This window comes from Lolium rigidum, chromosome 1 (assembly GCF_022539505.1).
Source record: "Lolium rigidum isolate FL_2022 chromosome 1, APGP_CSIRO_Lrig_0.1, whole genome shotgun sequence".
NCBI classification, from domain to species: Eukaryota; Viridiplantae; Streptophyta; class Magnoliopsida; order Poales; family Poaceae; genus Lolium; species Lolium rigidum.
The window spans coordinates 361862746-361879206 of record NC_061508.1 but is presented as its reverse complement, the minus strand read 5'-3'; the positions used below and the strand labels follow the sequence as shown (position 1 = coordinate 361879206).

At 44.9% G+C, this 16461-nt stretch overlaps 1 pseudogene; it reads right to left on the bottom strand.

The window, feature by feature from the left end:
- LOC124666013 overlaps positions 1-13970 on the bottom strand; it is a 48429-nt pseudogene extending 34459 nt beyond the window's left edge.
- Positions 13971-16461: the final 2491 nt, after the last annotated feature.

The following is a 16461-nucleotide window of genomic DNA, read 5'->3' as shown; positions in this document are numbered from 1 at the left end:
TCCCCTATACTTGTGGGTTATCACTATGCATGTTCGTCTTGTCTGAAGTAAGGGTGATTTATCATGATCATATGGTTTGAGTATGCATATTGTTAGAGAAGAACATTGGGCCGCTAACTAAAGCCATGATCCATGGTGGAAGTTTCAGTTTTGGACAACGATCCTCAATCTCTTATGAGAATATTATTTGTTGTTGAATGCTTATGCATTAAAGAGGAGTCCATTATCTGTTGTCTATGTTGTCCCGGTATGGATGTCTAAGTTGAGAATAATCAAAAGCGAGAAATCCAATGCGAGCTTTCTCCTTAGACCTTTGTACAGGCGGCATAGAGGTACCCCTTTGTGACACTTGGTTAAAACATATGCCATGCTATGATAATCCATGTAAATCCAAGCTAATTAGGACAAGGTGCGGGCACTATTGGTAATCTATGCATGAGGCTTCCAACTTGTAGGATATAATTTACATAATACATATGCTTTATTACTACTGTTGACAAAATTGTTTCTTGTTTTCAAAATAAAAGCTCTAGCACAAATATAGCAATCAATGCTTCCCTCTGCGAAGGGCCATTCTTCTACTTTTATGTTGAGTCAGTTTACCTATTTCCTTCTATCTTAGAAGCAAACACTTGTGTTAACTGTGCATTGATTCCTACATACTTGCATATTGCACTTATTATACTACTTTATGCTGACAACTATCCATGAGATATACATGTTACAAGTTGAAAGCAACCGCTGAAACTTAATCTTCCTTTGTGTTGCTTCAATGCCTTTACTTTGAATCTATTGCTTTATGAGTTAACTCTTATGCAAGACTTATCGATGCTTGTCTTGAAAGTACTATTCATGAAAAGTCTTTGCTATATGATTCAATTGTTTACCCATTGTATTTACCATTGCTTCGAATCCCTGCATTCATCTCATGTGCTTACAATAGTATTGATCAAGATTATGATGGCATGTCACTTCAGAAATTATCTTTGTTATCGTTTACCTACTCGGGACGAGTAGGAACTAAGCTTGGGGATGCTGATACGTCTCCAACGTATCGATAATTTCTTATGTTCCATGCTTGTTTTATGATGATACTCACATGTTTTATACACACTTTATGTCATATTTATGCATTTTCCGGCACTAACCTATTAACAAGATGCCGAAGAGCCGATTCTTGTCGTTTTCTGCTGTTTTTGGTTTCAGAAATCCTAGTAAGGAAATATTCTCGGAATTGGACGAAATCAACGCCCATGATCTTATTTTTCCACGAAGCTTCCAGAAGTCCGAAAGGGAAACGAAGTGGGGCGACGAGGCGCCGAAACAACAGGGCGGCGCGGCCCAGGCCTTGGCCGGGCGGCCCTGGCGTGTGGGGCCCTCGCGTCGCCCCTAAACCTACCTCTTCGCCTATAAGAAGCCTTCGTCGATTATAACTCCAGTACCGAGAGCCACGATATGGAAAACCTTCCAGAGACGCCGCCGCCGCCAATCCCATCTCGGGGGATTCAGGAGATCGCCTCCGGCACCCTGCCGGAGAGGGGAATCATCTCCTGGAGGACTCTTCACCGCCATGGTCGCCTCCGGAGTGATGAGTGAGTAGTTCACCCCTGGACTATGGGTCCATAGCAGTAGCTAGATGGTCGTCTTCTCCTAATTGTGCTATCATTGTTCGATCTTGTGAGCTACCTAACATGATCAAGATCATCTATTTGTAATGCTACATGTTGCGTTTGTTGGGATCCGATGAATATGGAATACTATGCTATGTTGATTATCAATCTATTATCTATGTGTTGTTTATGATCTTGCATGCTCTCCGTTATTAGTAGAGGCTCCGGCCAAGTCGTTACTTGTAACTCCAAGAGGGAGTATTTATGCTCGATAGTGGGTTCATGCCTCCATTAAATCTGGGACGATGGATGAAAGTTCTAAGGTTGTGGATGTGCTGTTGCCACTAGGGATAAAACATCAATTCTATGTCTAAGGATGTATTTGTTGATTACATTACGCGCCATACTTAATGCAATTGTCTCGTTGTTTGCAACTTAATACCGGAGGGGTTCGGATGATAACCTCGAAGGTGGACTTTTTAGGCATAGATGCATGCTGGATAGCGGTCTATGTACTTTGTCATAATGCCCAATTAAATCTCACACTACTCATCATAACATGTATGTGCATGGTCATGCCCTCTTTATTTGTCAATTTCCCAACTGTAATTTGTTCACCCAACATGCTATTTATCTTATGGGAGAGACACCACTAGTGAACTGTGGACCCCGGTCCATTCTTTACATCGAATACAATCAACTGCAATACTCGTTCTACTGTTTTCTGCAAACACCATCATCCACACTATACATCTAATCATTTGTTACAACAAGCCGGTGAGATTGACAACCTCACTGTCACGTTGGGGCAAAGTAATTTGGTTGTGTTGTGCAGGTTCCACGTTGGCGCCGGAATCCCTGGTGTTGCGCCGCACTACACTCCGTCGCCATCAACCTTCAACGTGCTTCTTGGATCCTACTGGTTCGATAACCTTGGTTTCTTACTGACGGAAAACTTGCCGCTGTACGCATCACACCTTCCTCTTGGGGTTCCCAACGGACGTGTGCTTTACCCTCACAAGCAGTCGGCAGAGCTGATCCTTGACTTGTCACCCTTGCCAGTATAAAGCCATAACTGGTGGGGTCGAGACATTAACGGCTGCACTCGACGTTGCAAGAACACTGAAACTACTTCAGTGCTGCACATCGTCAAGCCTCCCGTATTCTTCAGGACGACGATCTGCTCAAACAGTCTGTCGGCTGTCACCCTCTCTTCGGGAGAAAGGGCGTTTCGCCAGGACTTCTTCTGGTGAGCTACCAAGACGTCATCGAAGGAAGGGAGATTCGAGCGCCGCCCAGGCACTATGGGATCTCGCAGGTAGAACCATTTGTTGCGCCAGCCCTGAACGGATTCCTTCATGGGGTAGTCGAAGTAGTCGACCTCTTTCCTAACAACAAACCCAACGCCACCGACGACGGGGGGGGGCATTGCTGTTGTTGTGACGCTTCACGTAGAAGATCTTCCTCCAAAGACCCCAGTGAGGTTCAATGCTGTAACATCCCTGTTTAGCAAACCCTAATTAGGAAGTTGTTTGTGCATTCATGGGCATCATTAAAAATGCATTAAGAAAAATTTGCAACTTAAAATAAAGTGGAAACCTTAATGTGTGCAATTTCCCCTCCGTTTAAAATCCTATCAAACATAATTAGAAGGGCCACTAAATATTTTACTTGAAGTCTAGAGTTATTTTTGAACTCCAAAAGTTTGCCAAATAGCAAAATACTATTGTTTTAAACCTGTTTTTAAAATTCCAGAAAATTCCCCAAGAGCCGGGGGGACCTTTGCAAGTTCTGCTCCTTATCTTCTTACTCTGGACAGCAACCACCTGCGTGTCCTGCGCGAGAGCCTCAATGGCCACCTCCTGCTGCCATCTCTCGATCGGATGAGAACGCCAAGAGGTTTCCCTGGACGCCCTCTCTCCCCAGAGCACGTCCCCTCCCCAATATTCGATGTATGGCGTCCTCCAGCACCACGCCTGAAACCCTAGCCCGACGGCCGCCGTCAATCGCCGCAGTTCCCGGCTTCCCCGAGTACCTCCAAGGCTCTCTACAGGTCCGCCTTGGAGCTCCGAGTCTCCTCTCAGACGCATGCTTTCCGGGGCGCCAAGAATCGTCGGCATCGCCGCCGTCTTCCGCGCAGCCGGCCGAGCTCCGCGGCCGACCATGTCACCGCCGTGCGACCTCTCCGGCCACTCCATGGCGTTCATGGTGAGCAGGAAGTTCTCCCTAGCCTCTGTATTCTCACTCTCGTTGAGGTATAGCTGGGTAGTGACCACGATATGCTTAAAACCATTCTTTCCTGGAAGTTTTTCGTTGCTCATCTGCTGCTGTACCACCTGAGTTTCAGTTAAGAAACGAATAGGTTCTTTGTTGCTTGTGTGTGTATGCCTAGAAGCACACGTCCTGCTGTTTGAAAGCACACTTATGCTGCCAGATATAAGCTTGGTCAGAGGTAGAAATAGGTTCAGTTTTAGGTATATTTATACAACCAATTCACTCAGCATGCAAATAAGTATTAGTTTCAGTTCTTGTCATGACAGCTAGTACACGTTCTGTAGCAACTAAAGTTCAGCTACACACACTTTTCCTGTGATTACTTGTTCCTCTTAACACCATCTGCTAGCACCATATTTTTAAGTGATGTTTAAACAAGTTCAGAACTGAATACCAATCTCCAAAAATACAGTACTACATACTCCGAATCTTAGAACTGCTGTAACGTGGTCTTTATATAGTCATCTTGATCAGTTTAGCTTCAGCCACACTTCCTGTAGGGGTGTGTGTTATCACTAAGATCAGTACAAGCTTGAGCATGTACAGTCGGGTACAGTCTGAACCATATCACTCACACACATCTGAGCTGAGAACAATACATAGTTTTTCTTCTTTGAAAATCGTTTTCTTTGTTTCCAGAAATTTCAGGAAATGCGCAAGCGTATAAAATTCGTAACTAATTCATACTTTGTCCGAAAAGTACAAACCAGGTATCAAAACGTTCAGAAAAATGAGATCTACACTTTAGTATCAAAAGCATGCATTGTTAAACAATTTTGAACCCTGTCCCTAATAGAAGAACAAATGAACCCTCTTCTTTAATATGCGGGGTTTATGGAATTGCAAAGTATTATGCATTCCAACCCTATTTAAATTGATGATCATGTTATAGGATCACTTTCATCACTATTAACATGTCATATCATCATCCTTGTATGCGCATTGCATCGATGCCATGTGTTGATTATTGATCCACCTTTCCGGTATTTGCTTCTTCGCGACCGATAGAGCACGAGTCCGAGACGATGAAGATCGACAACGCCGAAGATCAATTTTCCACCGACGAACAAGTCAAGCATGCATCGAAGATCCACCTTGGTTTGTCAGTGACAAAGGCAAGCCCTAGCCTGGTTCATATATGATTTCGAAATGCTTTTACTCTGGTTCCTACATATTGCATACGATTCAACTGTCTTTTATCGATAGGTAGAGTTATCCTATCTATTGCATGTTTCACCCTTGTAGCCTCAAATACCTGATCCACTGCTCCTAGCATAACTAGGTTTGGCATGTGTGCATCGCTAGAGCCTTTATCTCTTTATGCTTAGCCATGCTTAGTTTGTTACGCTGCTACTCCGGTCTTCGGACTGGAGCCATACAATGAAATGAAACTAGCATGACAGGTTGACGTGGTAAGTATAGAGATGTTGATAAACATGATTAAAGGCTCAGACGAGAGGCCACATTGGGATGTGGTGGGTTGTTTCGTTTCGCCGACCCTAGGAACCGAGTTCTCGCCTCTTGAACCAAGACCGAGCGTACAACCACGCGAGGCCCTATTATGGTACCCTCTCGACTCACTAACTTGCCTAGTAGATTCCATGAGTCACATAGTTTGCGTGTTATCCGGACATATGCATCGAAAACGTTTGTGAAAAGGTGCATGACATACGGGTAGGTAAGCGTGGCCGAGGTGGCTTGGGTTAGAGTCCCTGGTGAAACCCACCTCGCCTCACATCGTTAAGGACCGACTTCGGGACTTGACCCGTTACGGCGGAACAATCCTTAGCGCGTGACTCATGGTCTCGGCGATAGCAAGGTAAAGGTCGTGGTCAACCACCCTCTGTCGGCTTTCCAAGGAAGAGAGCTAATAATTTGGCATTAAGAGTCGGTTGTCACGTGTGGGTAAAGTTGTGCACCCCTGCAGGGTTAAATCTTTTCGAAAAGCCGTGTCCACGGTTACGGACGACTTGGGAATGGATTCTGTGATCATAGACAACTTGAACCCGATCGTAAAACCCGGCAAACAATGTGTGTTTACGGATACCTTCTTCGGGTGTTGAGGGGGTGATCCGAGGATAGTGGATCGAGATGATGAAGATTGGTGGATACAATATGATGATCAATAGAGATAGAGATATCGCTCTCTTATCCCCTTTTAAAGATTCTGAGTAGTCGAACTTCTCCTCCCTCTTGTTTAACAAAGTAAAACTGGCTTTACGCAAAAGAAGCTCCACAGAAAGCCAGCATACCCGCTTTGCTAAAAGGTTGTACTAAGTCTTGCTGAGTCCCCGTACTCAGCTTTGCATGCTTTTGTTTCGGACGAGGTCGCTCCAACGGATGGTGGTTTCTAGTCGACATCGACGAGTAGCTTGGGGTTCCCAGGTGGCAGCCTGGAATCTATGGGCTGGGACGTCGCCGTTATGCTCCTGGCCTCTTAGGCCTTTTTGCTATCTTGCTATGTCTAATAGCATAACTTCGCTTCCATTGATTGATGTATGTCAGGTCAGTGACCTCTGCTTGTAATACTTTGGTTCTTCGCTCAGTTATGAGCTTGTTTTACTTCTTGAGTCGTAGAGTCACTGTTGTGTTACCGATTCTCTCACTCGTAGTCTCTCGAGCTCTAGGTTAGGCTTATGTCGGAAGAAGATCCGGTATTTGTCTAACCCCGATCCCGGGGTGCCACAGGTTTTGGTATCGGAGCGGGACTGCTCGTAGGAAAACCCTTTCTACTGGTCGATGTTGAGTCTAGTGTTTGTGAAAACTATTCGAAAGCTAAAAGTATTTGCGAAAATCTGATTAGGCTTCTTTTTACTCCTTATCTGGTATCGCTCTAATTCTAAGGTGCCTTACCTTGTGTTGATTTGAAAATTTTCCTATCGTTTCTAGTCTTTCAAACTTAGGTGCCTCGAAGGCATGACGTTCCTAAACCAGTTGACCTAGTGCAGAGTTCTCTAGAGTCTCGTGTGTGTTCTTTGCATCCTCCTTGTTTTGTTTCAATAGAGAGATTTCTTTCCATCATGATCTCTCCATTTTGTGGGTTCCACATCCTTCTGTCCTAGGCTTCGAGGTTTCCTTTCGCCTTGAATGCCTCCTTTCTATTTTCTTGGGTACTTCAGAAGCTATGCATTGCTTTTAGATGGTACATCGTGACTACTACCTCGTAGTGTCCTTTGTGTCACTCATCTAGTAGTTACTCCTTTCTCTGGGTTTTAACCCTTGGACTTGAACCTAAGGTCCCCGATTGTGCTAGATTCTGGTATCCGAATCGTAGTACATGAAGCTGGCCTTTAACCCAAGATCCATGCCATTGAACACTGGTGTTAATGTTCAAACATTACATTGGGATGGCTAAATTCAAATCAAGCTAGACTTCAAGCTTGTGGTTATTGTCGTGTTGAATTGCGGCAATATCCCTTCCACTAGCTATCACAGAGGTTCTTTCACTGAACCAAATGGATCATGACAAGAGTGCTCTTTGAGAGTCTCATATCTATGCCTGTAACTCCGCCACACCTCCTTTTTGAGCATGAGTTTCACAAAAGTGTTAACTTGTGCATCTACCTCTCAGGAATTCTGTTTCTGATTGTGTTCCTCCTCTTTAGTCGCTTTCCGATCTTTGTTTGCTAAGTTAGCAGTCAAGTTGTAAATGTGCATTGGATTTGTCCAGTGTATATTACTCTTGTGGTTTATCAAGAACTTCCATTTCGGTATGTCAGGAGAAACAAACCCAGTACCTCGTCCGTTTCTAAGACTTGGTCAAAGTGTTGTAATCCGTAGATTAAGAGGCCTCGTTAGCTTCTGTTCTGTTCTACCTTGGAGTATCACCCTCTTCTATATCATGAGGTCGTGCTTTGTATCATGGCCTTATTGATGAAGTGATGCTCTTACATATCTTTACTCGCCCTTCCTCCGAGTTGTTTGTGCTTGGGAATGTTAGGGTGTATTTATTGATGTGGCTATCCGAGATTCTTAGAAATTCTTATTTCTTTGAAATCCAAGGACATTGATGTCATTCTTAGCATAATTGGTTCGCCAACTATTAAGCGAAGTTTGACTGTGTTGCCAAGTCTGTTTGTTCAGGCGCTCCTTCGGTCAAAGAGTTAGGTTAATCCCAAAGCTCTCAAGACCATATTGTTTGTTTTGTAAAGCAAGATTCCCTCTTGAATTCACTGATATACCGGTTGTTCGTGATATTCTGGATGTCTTTCTAGAAGTATCGCCATGTTGTTACATGACAGTGTTGTCGAGTTCATGAGTACGTTGGTTCTTTGAACTACTCCTTTCTCCAAGAAACCGTGTTGGATACCCTTGGAATAGTTGGTTGAGCTTGAACAACAACTTGGAGAGTTGAAAGAAAAAAAGCTCTATCCGACTTTGTTCCTTCAAAAAGGGATGTCTAGTGATGTTTGTGTTGAAGTCAGAAAGTATCTCCTTTGTGGATATATTATCTTCGCCATGTTTGATTTGATCTTGGGCTATCATCAAATCGAACTCAGTTCCAAGGACTATCTTGATGATGCTTATACCCATGGTGTTTTGTCTGAGTATACCTTCATGTCCTTTGATCTGACCAATACTTCTGCCTCGTTCATGCAAAATATGAGTCCCTGATTGGAGTACCTTGATGAGTGTGTTATTGAGCCCATCGATGACAGTCTTATTTCCTCCATGCTTAAAGAGGTTCATATTGAATAGCTGGCATTAATATTGGAAACTTTTGAGAACCATCTTTGTGTTATCATGAAGTATGTGTTCTGGATGTTGGAAATGACCTTCTATGGTTCACGTGCATTTGCTGAAAGATGTCGCCGTGAATTCGAGTCGAGTTCCCTTTCCTTTCCTCGGGAATCATCGCAATTCAGTTATGCATGTGCGGAATATTCTTGAGATGACAGGTTGTTACCTCCATTCCTTGAAACGTTCCTCTATGCACCCTAAGCCACTGACTAGTTTGTTCAAGAAAGATACGAAGCTTAAGAACTTCAAAATCTTCTTTGGTGTCCCCATAAGGACTCACTTGTGTTACATTGCAAGTTCATACGGACGCAATTGCCATCGCAGTTGTAACCACATGTATTACGCAATCTAGCTCAAATCCTTTGGAGCTTGATATTGTGGTCCATATCTTGAGAATTTATCGACTTTACCTTGGTGGTAACTGTTGAAAATTTCTAATTGGACATGATAAGTCCGAAATATATTTACACCTAACCTAAGCTGAATCTCAAGCGGCAATGATGGTTAGTGGTTCTCAAGGATTCATGGCATAGGTCTCTTTGTAATCCCGGCAAGATTGATGTCGTGGTTAACACAATTAGTCGGAAGCCTTATTGCCATAAACTCTTGATTCATCAAGAATAACCAATCTCCATAAGGATCTTGTGTGACTTATTCTAGGAGTTGCCCTTATGATATCTTTTCAATTCCGAAGTCTGACCTTGACTCGATGACCTATTGAAGGCTCGTCAATAGCCTAAAATTGTGCTATAACATCAAGGAGAACATCATAAGCAGTGTTGCTAAATGTCCCTCGGTCAGTTCCTTGAAACTACTTCCGGTGACAACAACTTCGTTCGGAAAAATAACACTGCCCGTTGATCATTGGCACTTCCCTTGCCAGTACCCTTCCCTTTCTGTTGGTTAGTACCTGAAATTCTAATCAATTCACACGTTGTGTGAATTCGTCAGCCATCTATGGTCCCCAGCCTTTTGAATACACTTCAATCGTTTCATGTACCCATACCAAAAGAGTGACTATGATTCATAAATCCAAAGTAACTCTGATTGGTAATCTTCTATGCTTCTACGAGTTACCCTCTCTAAGAGTGCCTCGTCATGGTATCAAAGGCAGTTTAACTCCTCGCTACCTTGTCCCTTCGTAATCTTGTCAAGCATGGAGCAATTGCCTACCAAATTTGAAACTTCTTCGGTCTCCTTCGTTACCTTGACGTGTTTCATGTTTGTCATGTTTGTCAGCTCAAACGTTCCTGAACACTCCTTCCATGAGTTGACCATGAGATACTTGATCTTTGTAAAGATCCACCGTCCAAAGTTATTCCCTCTTTCCTTTAGAGTGAAGAAAGAAAATGAAGCACTTCATTCATGGTGTTGTGGGTTAACTTCATTCATGATGTGTGGATCAACTTCCTCAACAAAGAAGATCATCGTGGCATCGACAAGCTTGTTGAAGGCCGGTGTAGTCCTTGTTACCTTCTCTTTTCCTATCTTAGGAACCTCGGGGACGAGATTCTTGTAAGGGGGATAGAGTTGTAACATCCCTGTTTAGCAAACCCTAATTAGGAAGTTGTTTGTGCATTCATGGGCATCATTAAAAATGCATTAAGAAAAATTTGCAACTTAAAATAAAGTGGAAACCTTAATGTGTGCAATTTCCCCTCCGTTTAAAATCCTATCAAACATAATTAGAAGGGCCACTAAATATTTTACTTGAAGTCTAGAGTTATTTTTGAACTCCAAAAGTTTGCCAAATAGCAAAATACTATTGTTTTAAACCTGTTTTTAAAATTCCAGAAAATTCCCCAAGAGCCGGGGGGGCCTTTGCAAGTTCTGCTCCTTATCTTCTTACTCTGGACAGCAACCACCTGCGTGTCCTGCGCGAGAGCCTCAATGGCCACCTCCTGCTGCCATCTCTCGATCGGATGAGAACGCCAAGAGGTTTCCCTGGACGCCCTCTCTCCCCGAGCACGTCCCCTCCCCAATATTCGATGTATGGCGTCCTCCAGCACCACGCCCGAAACCCTAGCCCGACGGCCGCCGTCAATCGCCGCAGTTCCCGGCTTCCCCGAGTACCTCCAAGGCTCTCTACAGGTCCGCCTTGGAGCTCCGAGTCTCCTCTCAGACGCATGCTTTCCGGGGCGCCAAGAATCGTCGGCATCGCCGCCGTCTTCCGCGCAGCCGGCCGAGCTCCGCGGCCGACCATGTCACCGCCGTGCGACCTCTCCGGCCACTCCATGGCGTTCATGGTGAGCAGGAAGTTCTCCCTAGCCTCTGTATTCTCACTCTCGTTGAGGTATAGCTGGGTAGTGACCACGATATGCTTAAAACCATTCTTTCCTGGAAGTTTTTCGTTGCTCATCTGCTGCTGTACCACCTGAGTTTCAGTTAAGAAACGAATAGGTTCTTTGTTGCTTGTGTGTGTATGCCTAGAAGCACACGTCCTGCTGTTTGAAAGCACACTTATGCTGCCAGATATAAGCTTGGTCAGAGGTAGAAATAGGTTCAGTTTTAGGTATATTTATACAACCAATTCACTCAGCATGCAAATAAGTATTAGTTTCAGTTCTTGTCATGACAGCTAGTACACGTTCTGTAGCAACTAAAGTTCAGCTACACACACTTTTCCTGTGATTACTTGTTCCTCTTAACACCATCTGCTAGCACCATATTTTTAAGTGATGTTTAAACAAGTTCAGAACTGAATACCAATCTCCAAAAATACAGTACTACATACTCCGAATCTTAGAACTGCTGTAACGTGGTCTTTATATAGTCATCTTGATCAGTTTAGCTTCAGCCACACTTCCTGTAGGGGTGTGTGTTATCACTAAGATCAGTACATGCTTGGGCATGTACAGTCGGGTACAGTCTGAACCATATCACTCACACACATCTGAGCTGAGAACAATACATAGTTTTTCTTCTTTGAAAATCGTTTTCTTTGTTTCCAGAAATTTCAGGAAATGCGCAAGCGTATAAAATTCGTAACTAATTCATACTTTGTCCGAAAAGTACAAACCAGGTATCAAAACGTTCAGAAAAATGAGATCTACACTTTAGTATCAAAAGCATGCATTGTTAAACAATTTTGAACCCTGTCCCTAATAGAAGAACAAATGAACCCTCTTCTTTAATATGCGGGGTTTATGGAATTGCAAAGTATTATGCATTCCAACCCTATTTAAATTGATGATCATGTTATAGGATCACTTTCATCACTATTAACATGTCATATCATCATCCTTGTATGCGCATTGCATCGATGCCATGTGTTGATTATTGATCCACCTTTCCGGTATTTGCTTCTTCGCGACCGATAGAGCACGAGTCCGAGACGATGAAGATCGACAACACCGAAGATCAATTTTCCACCGACGAACAAGTCAAGCATGCATCGAAGATCCACCTTGGTTTGTCAGTGACAAAGGCAAGCCCTAGCCTGGTTCATATATGATTTCGAAATGCTTTTACTCTGGTTCCTACATATTGCATACGATTCAACTGTCTTTTATCGATAGGTAGAGTTATCCTATCTATTGCATGTTTCACCCTTGTAGCCTCAAATACCTGATCCACTGCTCCTAGCATAACTAGGTTTGGCATGTGTGCATCGCTAGAGCCTTTATCTCTTTATGCTTAGCCATGCTTAGTTTGTTACGCTGCTACTCCGGTCTTCGGACTGGAGCCATACAATGAAATGAAACTAGTATGACAGGTTGACGTGGTAAGTATAGAGATGTTGATAAACATGATTAAAGGCTCGGACGAGAGGCCACATTGGGATGTGGTGGGTTGTTTCGTTTCTCGCCGACCCTAGGAACCGAGTTCTCGCCTCTTGAACCAAGACTGAGCGTACAACCACGCGAGGCCCTATTATGGTACCCTCTCGACTCACTAACTTGCCTAGTAGATTCCATGAGTCACATAGTTTGCGTGTTATCTGGACATATGCATCGAAAACGTTTGTGAAAAGGTGCATGACATACAGGTAGGTAAGCGTGGCCGAGGTGGCTTGGGTTAGAGTCCCTGGTGAAACCCACCTCGCCTCACATCGTTAAGGACCGACTTCGGGACTTGACCCGTTACGGCGGAACAATCCTTAGCGCGTGACTCATGGTCTCGGCGATAGCAAGGTAAAGGTCGTGGTCAACCACCCTCTGCCGGCTTTCCAAGGAAGAGAGCTAATAATTTGGCATTAAGAGTCGGTTGTCACGTGTGGGTAAAGTTGTGCACCCCTGCAGGGTTAAATCTTTTCGAAAAGCCGTGTCCACGGTTACGGACGACTTGGGAATGGATTCTGTGATCATAGACAACTTGAACCTGATCGTAAAACCTGGCAAACAATGTGTGTTTACGGATACCTTCTTCGGGTGTTGAGGGGGTGATCCGAGGATAGTGGATCGAGATGATGAAGATTGGTGGATACAATATGATGATCAATAGAGATAGAGATATCGCTCTCTTATCCCCTTTTAAAGATTCTGAGTAGTCGAACTTCTCCTCCCTCTTGTTTAACAAAGTAAAACTGGCTTTACGCAAAAGAAGCTCCACAGAAAGCCAGCATACCCGCTTTGCTAAAAGGTTGTACTAAGTCTTGCTGAGTCCCTGTACTCAGCTTTGCATGCTTTTGTTTCAGACGAGGTCGCTCCAACAGATGGTGGTTTCTAGTCGACATCGACGAGTAGCTTGGGGTTCCCAGGTGGCAGCCTGGAATCTATGGGCTGGGACGTCGCCGTTATGCTCCTGGCCTCTTAGGCCTTTTTGCTATCTTGCTATGTCTAATAGCATAACTTCGCTTCCATTGATTGATGTATGTCAGGTCAGTGACCTCTGCTTGTAATACTTTGGTTCTTCGCTCAGTTATGAGCTTGTTTTACTTCTTGAGTCGTAGAGTCACTGTTGTGTTACCGATTCTCTCACTGTAGTCTCTCGAGCTCTAGGTTAGGCTTATGTCAGAAGAAGATCTGGTATTTGTCTAACCCTGATCCCGGGGGTGCCACAAATGCCAAGGAAGGCCTCGCAAACGGTGATGAAGATTGAGAGATGGAGAATGGAGTTTGGGGTCAGCTGCCAGAGCTGGATCCCGTAGAAGAAAAGAAGGGAGCGAAGGAACTCGTGGGCCGGAAGAGAGAGACCGTGGAACAAGAAGGCAACAAACATGACGGTGAAGCCCTTTGGGGGCCTTGGGCGAGAAACCGCACCTGGAAGACGAATGTCGTCCTCAGATGCGGAGATGAAGCCGAGGGCGCACAGCTTGTTGATGTCGCGATTGGAAATGGCGGAGGCACTCCAATCGCGGCTGACTTTGGCCGCGTCCAAGTTGCTGGCGCTCTTCTTCTTGCCCATGGCGTGCGGAACTTCTGACGAAGAAACAGAGGAAGCAGGAGGGCTTGAGCAAGAAGATGAGCAGTAAGAGGTGTGAAAGGTAAAAACGAGGAGGCCCTCTATTTATGCCGTAAGAATCTGTGCGAGATCGTGGCCATAACTCCACAGGCGTCGTGGGAGGTGGAGTGGATCTAGCTGTACATGTGGCGCTTGAAGAAAGAACGGAACCGGAGGCCCATTATTCCCACGTTGTGCGAAAATCGAGGAGACACCTCGGTCGCCACGCGTGCACTAGTCAAGTCCTAAAAACTGCCCGCGCAGAGCTAGGGTGGGCCCGTCAGGTCAAGTCTTGTCAATCAAACCACAGCAGCCGCACGTCAACAGTGACGTCATAGAGACTGTTGCGAGCAGCCGAAGAAAAAATGAAAAAACATCGGATGGTCTTGCGTCCAGACTCGGGGGCTACTCCCATCGGGAGCGCTGACGCGCACCCGACAGAATGAGGACTCGAAGAAAAAAAAGGGATGAAGAAAAACGTGTTTGCTCAGCTCGAGTCTGCACCCGGTTGCAAGCACCCGTGCCCAGACTCGGGGGCTACTCCCATCGGGAGCGCTGAACGCGCACCCGACAGAACTTTTTTGCACTCCAGGATCATGCCCGGGGACTTGATTCTGTGTAGGGTAACGTTGTTTTGCCATCGGTAGTTAACCAACAAAAGTTGGGCACGTTACTTATTATCCCTTGCATGCGAAAAATGTATCTGATGACCTGTGAAGACTTGCAGAAAAACTTCGGCAGAGCAGAACGTTCGAGTGGTACAACTTGAGTCTACGCACGGATTACAAGCATCCGTACCTAGACTCGGGGGCTACTCCAATCGGGAGCGCTGACGTGCACCCGACAGAAGAAGATGATGCTGATTCAAGATGAACAAGAACAATCAAGGAGAAGAACATCAGAAGGAGGCTAGACACTCGGGGGCTACTGACGTGGGCATTACCCTTCGGGTAACCGACATTGCCCTATCCCATATTAACTAGTTGGAGGCCCATGAAGGCACTTGGAGGCAAGACGGGCCACCTGGATGACGCACCAGAAGATTCCTTGACGGGCAAGACAAGGGAGCAGCCGAACAAGGAAAGATTAGATTTAAAACTACTGTAAACCTAGTCGTACTCGGTTAGACCTCTTGAGACCTGGCCCCCTATATAAAGGCCAGGAGAGGGGCTGCCGAGGGACACAATCAATCTTAGCAGCCTTAGCCACCAAAAGTCTAGAGCTAGGTCGCCGCAGCGCTTAGCCTCTCGACGAGATCTCAGCCGAACTATTCGGCACCCCATTGTAACCCAATTTCTTCATAATCAAGAGTAGACAGACAGGACGTAAGGGTTTTACCTCATCGAGGGCCCCGAACCTGGGTAAATCGCTCTCCCCGCTTGTCTGTGAACCGATGTCACGTGTCAGCTTGCAGGATTCCGTCAACCCTAAGCCCCAATCGGAGGGCATTGCCGAGGAGTACCCTCGACAGCGGGGGGCTAAAAGACAGATGAGGGAAGAAATTTGATTTTTCTGATTTTTTGATATATTATTTGTATTTTTAAGATTTTGAAATGAATTAGTTTTATTTTTCTGAATTTTTTGATATATTATTTGTATTTTTAAGATTTTGAAATGAATCAGTTTTATTTTTATGAATTTTGTGATTTATTATTTTTATTTTTAAGATTTTGATATAAATTAATTTTATTTTTCTGAATTTTTCGATATACTATTTGTATTTTTAAGATTTTGAAATGAATTAGTTTTATTTTTCTGAATTTTTTGATGTATTATTTGAATTTTTAAAATTTTGAAATAAATTAGTTTTATTTTTCTGAATTTTTTGATATATTATTTGTATTTTTAACATTTAGAAATGAATTAGTTTTTTTCTGAATTTTTTGATATATTATTTGTATTTTTAACATTTAGAAATGAAAAGAATTTTGAAAAAGACCTTTTTTGATATACTAAAGGGAATTTTCGCGGGAACCGCTGGAATTCGGACGAAAACACCTTTAGTCGCGGTTGGTGTTACCAACCGCGACTAAAGGTCGAGAGGTATAAATTCGCGCGGGACGCCTGGCGCGTTTCACTTCTTCTTCCTCTCTCGAAACCGCCGACGCGGTCGCGCTCCTCTCGCTCTCAGACGTCGACGCCGCGTCGCCTCGCCTCGCCGTCTGTTGCCGCGTCGCCTCACCGTCCATCGCCGCGCCACCTCGCCGTGCAACGTCGTCGATCATCTCGCGCCGGCCGCCTCCGTACGTGTACGTTGTCAACGTCGACCGTCTCTCGCCGCGCTCGCCGTGTTCCCAAAACGAGCTGAGACCGCACCACCGCACGCGCCGCCGCCGCCAGTACTAGCCCGCCTCGAGGCCGGCCCCGGAGAGAGACGCGCGCGCGGGAGGCCGGCCGCCGGGCCACAAAGAGAGAGAGGGAGGAGAAGGAGAGAGTGTGGAAGAGAGAGGGCCGG